The sequence below is a fragment of the Mesocricetus auratus genome, unplaced genomic scaffold (genome assembly GCF_017639785.1).
Source record: "Mesocricetus auratus isolate SY011 unplaced genomic scaffold, BCM_Maur_2.0 Super-Scaffold_100676, whole genome shotgun sequence".
Lineage (NCBI taxonomy): Eukaryota > Metazoa > Chordata > Mammalia > Rodentia > Cricetidae > Mesocricetus > Mesocricetus auratus.
Genome location: NW_024429266.1, coordinates 20,033,489 through 20,045,828, shown reverse-complemented (window position 1 = coordinate 20,045,828; position 12,340 = coordinate 20,033,489).

Genomic DNA, 12,340 nt, shown 5'->3' with positions numbered 1-12,340 from the left:
TGAAGATAATTGAAAAGTTAGGATACCCTCACCCCTGGGGAATTGTCTGTGTCCCTGGAGTGAGTGTCTGACTGGAGACAGAGGTTGAGTGCGGTAAGGAAGGTGCTCTTAGATCAATCATATTTGAAAAGAAAACTTTTTTCCCAGCTAACATCTAGAAATGACACATTACAACCAACTGTTTCTTGAACTATCTTGGATAGAAGGGAGGAGTAAAATCATTCTGCCTTTTAATTTAAAAAGTGGTGCTCGAGAGAAAGACACCATGCAACACAGATCTCACCTGGAGGGTTTTTTTTTTATTATTAAGGGAAAGGAATGGGGAAATGGGGAGGTGGGGGGAGACCAGCCTCTTGAGACAGGAGCAGCAGAAAAGAGAGGTAGGAGTAGGGGTGGGGGAGACAGAAAGACAGGCGCAGAGAGAGAGAGAGACAGAGACAGAGAGATAGAGACAGAGAGAGAAGCAGGACAGGGCCCTTTTAAAAGGGAACTGGCTGCAGGTGAGAGGGTATCCTGTCAGAACCCCAAGGGCAGGCCAGTACAGATGCCTGAATAATAACACTCTGATTGTTTTGTGGCTGTTGGAATGTGGCAACTACCACTACTTTTCCTCTAACAACCGTCCAAGTGGGCCCAATCTGAGAAAGAAGACAACCTGATTGATAGTTACACAGTATTCTGCACTGTTTGGTTTGGTCGCAGTAAGTCATGGTGGTCAGGGTGCTAAGAGACAGAGATGCCAAAAGAAGTTGACTCTGTGTTTCCTTCTTATTCATATGATGCTAGGCAATATTGTGCAGAAGGTGGATTCTTGGATTGTCTGATTGGTTGCCGAGCCTGCTGCTGGGTGCAGAATGACATCCACAGTAAGGCTTGTGATCTGTGGGAACAGGAAGCAGTTCTAGCCCACAATAGAAAGTCTACACTAGCCAACTATAATGTAATGGGTTATTTAATAATGTGCCTCAGTTTCCTTTTCTGTAGCAAGGGGACAAATAGGGTACTTTCTGGCAACGCTGAGAGGATTAAATGAGATGTAGTTGTTAGAAAAACTTTGGCGGGCAACTGTGGTGCACGCCTTTAATCCCAGTACTTGGGAGGCAGAGGCAGGTGGATCTCTGTGAGTTCCAGGCCAGACTGGTCTACAGAGTGAGTTCCAGGACAGGCTTCACAGTTACAGAGAAACCCTGTCTGGAAAACCAATAATTAATTAATTAAAACTTTAAAAAAATGAAAATATAAAAAACTTTGGGACTAGAGAAAATGATTAATATTAATTAGGATATGATTGTTGTCTTATTTGGATATTTGACGAACAAATTCCTTCCCAATATTTGGTAGAAATATTAAAAATAACCCAATGGTTTAGTCTCTAAGAGAAGATAAACTCTCATGGACTATTTACTGATATTTTACATATTTGCCCTTGGTGGTCTAGAATGGATGCCTGTATATATAAACAAAATCTTACATACTTTGTTTAAGTACCATAGACAATGCCCACAAATCTCTCAATGGCATTCAGTTCTCGCGAGAAGGAACACTGCTACATAGCGATGGCTGAGGAGCTCTGTCACGAGCGCTCCCTGAGAGACTTCCGAAACACTAGTTTTACAGCTAAGACTGGCTATAAAAAGATCTCTCTCCCACTGACTTTTGTTACAAAATCAGAGATATGACCTCATGGGGGAAAAATCCCCCAATTGATGGACAAGATTGTTTGTTAAGGAGTGAGTAGATGGTATGTTTACTTATTCTACAACCGTGATCAGAGCCCTTAGCTGGGACTCCTGCTTTTATAGTTCATTTAGTGCGGGGCCTTAAAAGGTTGTAGGTGCAGTAAATGTTGACATGGGTTGACCATGTCTGCAGAACAGAAGATATATATATACATATATATGTATATTAAATTTATTGAAGGCTTGTGGGATTCTTTGTGAAAAGAACCTATTCAAAACAATTTATATGTGAAAGATAGAAGACATGTCTCAATTTGGGTCTGGAAAGGAAGTCACAGCCCATGGTCTAGCCTTGTGTAGATGGCCCTGGCAGTGATTTTAGTGTTTTTAGGAACACAGTTATAAAGCCACTCACATGGCCCAAGATGGGGTTCTGGGGATGGAGTTACCTACCAAGCTTATACAGCTAATTGTGGAAAACCAGGACCAGGACTAAGCACGTTCACAGTGCTAGGAGATGTCCAGGATACCTCTCTGTTTTCTCTGCAGGAAAAGAATCTCTGTTATTTTGACTCACAGAAGAGACGGTAAGTAGTATTTAACCCCAACCTGCTCCTTTTAATTCCAACCCTAGACGGCTGCAATACTACAAATGTACCAGTAGATGACGCTACAGGCTACATTATTGTGTACGCGTCTCCAGCTGTCTTTTACTTGGAATTTCATCATTAAAGGGAGTCCTTAGAATCCCTGCATGGATTTGGGGGGATCTAGGAAACACAAACATTTTTCAAAAATCAGGCTTATCAGTGGTAGAGAATTCAAAAAGTTTCTTGGCTAGTAAGAAATGCAAAATTTAGTTGAAATCAGTTTTCAACAGGGAAAAGGAACAAAAAGGGAAAGGGGCAATTTAAAACTATTCTTTCTGGATAGAAGCGGTCTGTGGCCCCGAGCAGCCCCCATCTCCGTCTCATTCAGCAATGAGGGGACGCCGAAGGACCAAAGAGGGAGGAGAGTCAGCACATTGCTTAGCTGTGGTATCTCCTTATTAGGCCTCCTTTGGCTTTGACATAACAGCATCAACTACATTCTGCTGTGAAGATGAATAAAGCAAAGATTAGTTGTCACCATCAACTGTGATTATTTCACCCAGCAAAAGATTTTTTTTAGTTAGAAACATTTGAAAAATCTTAGTTGAAGCTTTCATAAAAAAAAAACCAAAAAACAACAACAAAAGAAACAAAACAAAAGAGCAGGAACTGGGCACTTAAGAGGCCGTGTGGTTGGGTTCTCTAAGTTTCACAATTTCAGGACACAATGTGGCTATTTATTTAAAATAGGACCCTCCACTCCTAATCTTTTACAGGTGCTCCCTGGGGGGAACTTGATATTTCCCTGTTTGAGTTTAAGAAGCTCACGGAATGCAAAACAATCCTTCTTACCATTTAACATGCCGGATAGCTCACTTTAGTTTTAAAAGCCATATTTATTTATTCTATGTATAAAGGTGACCCAGAACGGGTTTGTAAGATCTTTCCCAGTGATGCGCTTCTGCAAGGATTCTGTTAATGTGGCTGAAACAGTTTAATAGGTAAATACAGATGTTTTCATAACTTCCCAGACGTCGAGTTGATGCTTTGATTTGGCTGATTTGTTGATTAGAAAAATATTTTGGTTAGAAAAGTTTCCGTTTACCGAGTAGCTGTGTGGGCTGCCGAGAGAAGGTTCCGTGAAGTAGGAGTGTTTGGCACGCGGCCCTTTGGTGCTGACAGCTTTCATGAATTATTAGGTGGGTAATTCAAAGTTTTGTGGGCCCAGCCTCGTTTAGTTTTACCTCTCTATTGAATTCCTGGTTACATGAGATAGGTTACAAGGCCTGATATGTAGCCCTAGCTGACTTTTAATTTATGATCCTCCTGCCTCAGCCTCTCGTGTGCCCAGGCTTGTCTATGACATGCATTTTTTTTTTTTTTCTGAGACACAATTTCTCTGTAGCTGTCCTGGAACTCGCTCAGTAGACAAGGCTGGCCTCGAACTCACAGAGATGCACCTGTCTCTACCTCCTGAGTACTTGGATTAAAGGCATGAGCCACCACCTATTATAGCCACCGACTATAATGATAGAATCCCACTCTAATTCCGTGTGTTCTTATCACAGGGTCTGAGAACATCAAGATTCTGGAACCAACAAGTCAAGGACTGGTTGGCTGATTGGATCCTGGATGTTCTGCCTATTTTGATGGTTTCTACGACAGAGAGGCCATCATAAGAGTCAAGAGCCCCTAAACTCTTTAGAAAGAAATCCGGGCTTTCCGGTGGTCCTAGAGACCGCTATTGCTGCTCCTACCGGCAGGGGGAGTAAGAGTCATTGATACAGGGTTCATGGGCCACACTCATTAACACGCAGTCTAGGGACCACTGTGCTTTCTGGGGATCGTGAAGACTGAAATGATTTTAAGCAAAAAGAAAAATAAGGGGGGCTGGAGAGATGTCTCAGTGGTTGAGAGCACTGACTGCTCTTTCAGAGGAGCCAGGTTCAATTCCCAGCGCCTACATCATAGCTTACAATTGTCTATAACTCCAGTTCCAGGGAAACGCCAAAACTCATAAAATAAAAATAAGTTTAAAAAAGTTAAAACAAAGAAAAATAAGTATAATAACGAATATTCAACCATGAACCTAGCCTAGATAACATTTGTCTTTTTACTAACATATAGCTAAAATAGTTTTTTGTTTGTTTTTGTTGTTTTGTTAACAGAGTAAGGAACCCGCAAATACCGAAGTATGTCAGGCCCACGAGCATAACGAGCTCCAAGTTATACTTCTGAATCCGGAGTTCTAAATTTACTGTAGGGAGGCAGGGGAAACAGCGACTACCAGAGGGAGAGAATTCCTCGCTTTCCAGAGACCAAACACTCTTCTCTAAGCTGGGCCCTGGACGGCTAAAAGGAGGAGATCCCGGACTACCTGCATTGTTTTAAGTTACGAAGCTCATGGGCCAAAGATCTTTCTGATCTCAAGGCTACCTAACTCTTGGCCTCTCACCTCCTTCCTGTATCTCCAGCAGCAGGCTCTAAAACAAGCCAGGTCTGGACTGGACAAGGCAGGGCAGGAAGACTGGGGCTTTCTCCCCATCCGGGCTTCAGGCAACCGCGCTGCAGGCAAACTATAGGTGAGTCAACTTTTCCCTTCTCGGGAAGTTACTCGGAAGGGCTCAGACACATCCCTAAAGGCCACAAGAATGGACAAGAAACCCACCTTCTGTATGACTAGCAGGCCTTGCGGGTTGGCTGAGGACAAAAGGAGAGGTCTCTAGACTGCGGCTGCTCAGTCTTGACAAGGGCTCTGTGGTCTGGAGGAGTACCTGGACCCTCTGAGCTGCGGATCTCCCAAGGCTTCCCTAGGTGTGCAAGAGGCAGGCAGGGGGAGCGGGGTAAACAACCTGACCACCAGGTGGCGCTGGGCAACTGGCCGGCGGCTTGCTGCAGCAACCGCTACAGTGCGGCTGGGAGGTGGTCTTGGAGCCTGTGCCATCTGCCGTGTGGCCCCAAAGAGAAGGGTCTCCTTGGAGCAGTCCAAGGAATAGGCAGAAGATCAAGACTCACCCTGACAGCAACAGAAAGTCTGTGGATGGGAAGTGTGGGCGGTGGAGATGCTTCAAGGTCTCTGGGTTCTTGTCTTGAAGGAGGGAATTCAGTCAAGAGACATACGCAGTTTAAGTGGGTTATTCAGCGAGATTAAGGAAAGCAAACACTCCAGAGAGTCTGGAGTGGACGGCTCCGAGATGGGAAGAAAGCCGGCGGGTTCTGGTTGTGAATTTTAGAACATTTAGAACATTTAGAATTTTTAGTGAACATTTAGGAGGTGGGTGGTATATTGTTAGGTGACACTTTGCCTTCCCCAAATCGTGGAGGACCTTTTAGGTTAATTCTTCCGTGACTTTCTTCCCCTGTGGTGTAAAAACCACAATGTAAGTGATGTTACAAGGATGTTACTCTTCGGAGGAGGTAAGTCCTTCGTTAGTGCGCATGTGTGGGAGAAAGCCCAGGCGCGTTAGTTTCAGATATAGTGGAAACAACCTAGCCGCAGCTTCAAGGGTGTTTAAGCAGAAAGCAGTGTTCAGGAGAACAGCTGCCCAGGATACAGCTGCGGTTTTCCAGGTACCTCGTGTCTAACTCCTTGCCTGCCCAGTGTCAGAGGCGCACGGTGCGACAGGGCGGAAGACGTAACCAGAGTGGCTGCAGTGCTACCCAGCGAAAGAACCTACCCGGGAAGCAGGTGCAAGACGTGTCCTTGGAATGAAGCTTAAACAAGATGCAGGGGAGCTTACTCATCTGCAGAGACATCACCGCCCCCATCATCTCTTGCAGAACAGCCTCCTCCATTATGCGAAGTTCCTAGGACCAGGCTTGGTACCCCATCCTGGTAGCACCAAGAACACTGGTCCTTTCACTAGGCTGGGCCTGGTAGGTCACAGGGAGAAGTGTCCTTATAACACCATTCCTATCTTCATTTATGACTTCATCTTTTATCCTTGGTGGAGCCGGGCCCGGAGACAGAAATGAGTAATTAGCAGTCACTACCTCCAAGGAGCTCAAAGTCTGGTGGGAGAGACACAAAACAAACAGGCTCTGGCACACAGTGACAACTGCTGGGCCAGAGGTGTGCCCAGGAGGGTGGTGGCAGCTGTGCCTGGGGGTGCGGGCCAGGGTGGGCGTTCCAGGTAAGAGAAGTCATGAAGCGGTGTGGGAGTTAGCAGAGGAGAAGCCAAGGAAGGACATAGACATCTCCATAGCCGTAAAAGCAGGGTGCCCGGGGCTGCCGGTGAGGTGTCCTGGGCTGCGGGTGAGGTGTCCTGGGCTGCGGGTGAGGTACCCGGGGATGCGGGTGAGGTGCCCGGGGCTGTGGGTGAGTGTTGCGAGTTAGCTTTTGTCAGTTTGACACAAGCTACATACACTCCCTGGGAAGTGCAGGGAACTTCAGTTGAGGAACTGCCTCCATCAGGTAGCTCTCTGAGGCGTTTTCCTGATTGCTGATCGATGCGTGAGGCCCCAATCCATCACGGGCAGTGGTCCTGGGTTGCATAGGAAAGGAGAGCGAGAGAGCCATGGGAAGATAGCCAGTGAGCAGCTCTCCTCCGTGGCCTCTGCTGCAGTTCCTGCCTTCAGGTTCCTGCCCCGAGTTCCTATCTGCTTCCCCATTGATGACAGACTGTAGCCTATGACCCAAATAAACATTTGCTCCCCAAGGTTGCTTTTGGTCCATGTTTGATCAGAGCAACCGAGAAGCAAACTAGGGCTAGGTGAGGAACTGAGGTAAATGAGAACAGGGAGAGACAAGGCTAGAGGTTATGCCAGGGAGTCAGGCTTTCTCCACCGAAGGCCTGGGAAGCTGTCGTGACATTCCCTCAAGGTGAGAGAGACACACAGAATAGGATATGAGTCATGTCAGGGAGGGGAGGAGATGGGATCTGGTGACAGGCAGATCTGCTCGAGGGTTATGGCCAGCAGGAAGTGATAAAAACCCAATAAGGGCTGGAAAGATGCCTCCTTAGGTTAAGTGCTTGCTTCACAAACGTGAGTTCACATCTCCAACATTTACAACATTGCTGGGTATGGTGGCATGGATTTGTAATCCCAGTGCTGGGGAGGTAGAGGCAGGAGGATCCTTGGGGCTCCCTGGCCAGCCAGGTAGATGAATTTGGACCCTCTGGGTTCAGTGTCTCAAACAATAAGACGTGAAGTAATGGAGGAAAACACGTGATGTCAACTTTTGGCTTGCACACGTGTATACACACACATACATGTGAACCCATACATGCATACACATGAAAACACACTCAAACACGCAGCCCTGACATAGAAGAGACTGATGCTTCCCTGCCTGCTTTGCAGCATCTGTCAAACTGGAGTCTGAAATTTATAGGCTTGGAGCTCCTGGTCACACAGGAATGAATCAGGGTCTCAGGATTGGAAAGAATTCCGGAATCTTCCTCATCCCATCTTTCTAGCCCCAGGGAGAGGAGTTAGCTAGCTGGACAGTACTGTTGGCTATGGTTGAAACCACTGCATAAGTGTTGGGGGAGGATGTAGGTGTGTGTGTGGGGATGTAGGTAGGTGTGTATACACGCTTGTGATGTAGAGATCTGTGTGTAAGTGTGTGTGTATGAGTATGTGAGTGTGTGTGTGAGTGTGTGTGTATGAGTATGTGAGTGTGTGTGTGTGTGTGTGTGTGTGTGTATGTAGGGGGTGGAGCGAAGGGCCCAGGAAGCCTAAGCTGGGGACGACAAACCAGGTAATGAAAAGGCGGGAAGGAAGTCTGGGGTGGAGAAGTGGTCCCAGACCCATGGGCAGCAGGGCTGGCTAGAGTGACTCCGCCAGGGAGAGGCTTGGTCGGAGGTACAGAGTGAGAAGGGTAGCCTGGGCTACCCAACAAGACTCACCTGTTCAGTGATCATTAGCAGAAGCTTGCTCCCCTCCTCCTGCATACTACCCCTTCCCAGCTCTGTTGGCAAGAACTCCACGTTGCCCGTGGATTCTTTTTTTTTTTTTTTTTTTTTTTTTTTGGTTTTTTCCAGACAGGGTTTCTCTGTGTAGCTTTGGAGGCTGTCCTGGATCTCGCTCTGTAGACCACGCTGGCCTGGAACTCACAGAGATCCACCTGCCTCTGCCTCCCGAGTGCTGGTATTAAAGGCGTGGGCCACCAATGCCCGCGGATTCTTACTGTAGTCTATTCTGTTAATCAACCACGTTTCCCACTTTATCTTTGTTTGGTTCTTTTCTAAATGCATAAAGACTTAGCTAGTTATATTTGCCCATTCTGAGATTCCTTGCAGCATGAACTTTGTAGGATGCTGTTCAGCCTTGGACACTCCCAATGCAGCACATGTATCTCCATCGTATTTGATCTCAGGCTGAGTCGATGGTCCCTTACATATTTTATGTAGATAAACGGCTGACATAAATATTTTTGGAAAACTAAACATTGAGATTGATAGGTTTTATCAAATTCTATCTCTTGTTAAAATTCATGGGCCATGAATCTGGCCAAATGTCAACCCATTTGATTGAATACGACTGAACAGATATGCATGGTATAAATCCAGGAAATACGTTGTATAAATCCAGGACAGGCTTCACCCACATTTTGGATCTAAGGATCGATTGCCCATTAGTTAGTAGTTGCTCTTATTTCATCTTTGTCTGTTGGGCTCTTTGAAATACATACGTTGGACATTAATTATAGCTGTTTATAAACCTGCTTTTTCTTCTAAGTCTATCAGTGAAAACTGGAGGTAAAAGGAGGAAGATGAGATGAAATACATTTACATTTGAATTGTAAAATTTTGTAACGAAAGAATGATTTTTTTTTATTTTGGCTGCCACATCTTATTGCTTAAACACTTTTATATATATATAATGTTAATATAAACTCATTTCGGAAGATCATATTAGCGCAAATGAAAAGAAAATGTTATTGTAATCCCAACAATCAGGAGAAATTGTTGTTAGTAGGTTGGAGAATGCACTTCCAGCCTTTTTTATGTTCTTTACCGTATGTACATGTAAAGAAAATGACCTATGTCTGCACACGGGTGTCCTCGGCATTGAAGGTGCTTCTGCCCCTTTAAGACAGACTCATCTCAAGGAAGATTCTTTCTTTTAAATTTAGAGACACGCCTGACAGTCCTCATGAAGTTGGGTAGTAGACACATCCCACCCCTATACCAGGAAAGAAGAAACTAAAAAGTTTTATAATTTCTCTTCACAAAGCAAGCCGAACACTGGGTGATATGCCGACAGCTCGAGAGATCGCGTTCACTGGTTTCTCCTGATTCACAGTAACCGACATGCCTGACGGGAACAGCTCATGAGAAGAAGGAGTTTTGGGTTCCTGGTTTCAGAGGGTTACACCTCATCATCCGTGTGTGTGTGTGTGTGTGTGTGTGTGTGTGTGTGTGTGTGTGTGTGTGTGTGTTAATTTGGATATGAGTTTCTTAATCTTTTTGATTTTCTCAAAGAACCAAATCGTCGTTTCACTGCTTTTTTGTATTTTTGGTTGTGGTTTGTTTGTTTCTATTTTATTGATTCAGTCTGCTGCTTCATTATTTCTTGCCGTCTACTCCTTTTGGGTATTGAAAAGTTTCTGTACCCCAATATTAAGTCTCTTTTTCTTCGGATGCAATAAGTCAGATCAGTCCTAATTAGTAAGACCAGGGTTAATCTGAGCAAACATTTTCGGGTGGTCCCAGGGGAAGAGGAGAAACCCCAGGGAAAGTCCATGGGCCAGACCTTAAACACCCTCCAGGGGTGGAGATGCTGCTCAGTAGGCTTTCTTTTGGGTGGGGTCTGGAGAGGATAACTCCAGGGGAGGGGCTGCCACTGGGTGCACTGAGGGTGGTGGTTTGGAAATGGCATCTCTGGGGAGATCCCCAACAGGCATGATTTCTTGTTTTTTTTTTTTTTTTTTTTTTGTTCTAGAGCTCCAGTTTTCATTTTTTTATTTTTATTTATTTTTATTTTTCTTACATAGACACCAGTGCTATCTATACTTCTTAGGACCAGAGTCATTGTGTCCCGTAAGTTTGGGTATGTTATGTATTCATTTTTGAAGAGACCCTCGAACCATGGGGTGCTCCACTCTGGATTAGGTACAGACCATACCCAAACACCAATTTTCAATACAAAGAGATTTTTATTAAGCAAGGCAAAGAGACAAGGTGGCTGAATCTGAATTGGGCAGAAACAGCAGCAAATAGCTTTATGCGAGTGATTTTAACAGGCAAAAAGGGGAGGTCTGAGTTAGATGGAGATGGCATGAGTTGATAAGTTTGATTGGGAATGTTAGTTAGGGAATGTTAGTTAGGGAAGCCAGATGCGGCTTTTGATTGCAAGACCTTGATGTTTTGATAGTTGGATGCTGGTGAGCAGACTCAGGAATGAGTCAGGCATAGGGAAGTGGCCAAATAAGGGAACAGACCTTGGTTCTGTCCCAGCTTTAGGAATGCAGAAGTGCCTAAATAAGGGAATCTGACCATGTAGCAAGGGGGCAGCAGGGCGAGACCTGCCGTGCCATGCTTGCTGTGTTTGGGCCTCGTAGAGCCCTTCAATTTTCACTCAGTTCTAGAAAGTCTTTAATTTCTTTCTTAATGTTGGTCTTGTCCCACTTTTCATTCAGTCCTAAGTTTTTCAGTTGCCGTGAGTTCATAGGCCTTCTGTTGTTGTTGATATCAGGCTTTAGTCAGATGGGATGCAGGGTGTTTTCCTCAGATATGTTGAAAGCGTTTTTTGTGTCTGGGCATGTGGTAATTTTGGAGAAAGCTCCATGAGGTGCTGAGAAGGAGGTGTCTTCTTTTGTGCTTGTGAAAGGTTCTGTAGGTATCTGTTAGGTCCATTTGGTTGATGTGCCAGCTAGCCCCAGCGTTTCTCTGTTTAGTTTTGTCTGGGTGACCTGTCCGTTGGTGAGAGTGAGGTACGGAAGTCTCCCACTGTCAGTGACCCAGGGTCAATCTGTGATTTAAGCTGTACTCATGTTTATTTTACAAACTTGGGTGCGCTTGTGTTTGGGCACAGATGTTAACAATTGCAATGTCCTCTTGGTGGATTTTTTTCCTTGGATGAGCATGCAATGCCTTTCCCTACGACTTCTGGTTAGTTTCAGTTTGAGTTCTATATTGTCAGATATTAAAATAGCTACACCAGCTTGCTTCTTAGGTCCATTTCTTGGAATATTGTTTTCCATTCTTTTACTCTGAGGTGATGTCTGTCTATCATTGATGTTGAGGAGTGGTTTTTGGATGCAACAGAAGGATGGATCCTGTTTTCTCCTCCATTCTATTAGTCTGTTTATTATTGGGGAATGGAGACCATTGATGTTGGGGGAATCTGAGTGGGTCCACGGATGGAAAGAAAGTAGTATGTTCCACTAGGATTTGCTCAGTCCTCTGGGAATAAGGGCAGAGAGTGAGGAGAGGCCGTAACAGGTAGTCTACTGCAGAGCTGGGGATGAGCCTGGGGCATTGGATATGGAGGAGAAGACTTCTGAAGCTCGCCTACCTTCCTAACTGGCCTACTTGCTTCCCTGGCAGGCTTGGCTGGTGGTTCTGGGGGATGCCTGCTGGAGTTAGGGGCTGGGATAACAGCATGAGTGGGGAGGAAAGTTGGAGAAGATTTTCATGGTTGATGGAGATGGGGACAGAGGGCAGGAGGGGAGGTCACAGCAGGTGATCTGCTATAGAGTTGAGGGAGAGATGGGTGGAGAGGTGTTGGATTTAGAGGACAGGAGGAAGAGGTGACATCTCATCTCCAATTAGCTTACCTGTTTCCTTGGCTCGAGTGATACTGAATTTTTTCTGGGAGTTTTGTTTATATTTATATGAGGCATACATATTAATAAGCTGGTATTGTTTTTCTCTTGTTAGTTTTTCTTATTTAAATCACGGTTACATTATTTTTTTATTGGCTATTGGAAGTGAACTTAATCTTAAGTGATGGGGCTTTCCGTTGGGTCCTGTGATTTATCTGTATGCTTGTGTAACAAGACTGTGTAATTTGATATTATTGTTGATGTATATTTTAATATGTGACAATGTAGATATCTGTGTTAGTTTCTTTTCCCATTTCTGTGACAAATACCTAAGAAAAGCAACTTGAGGAGGAGAG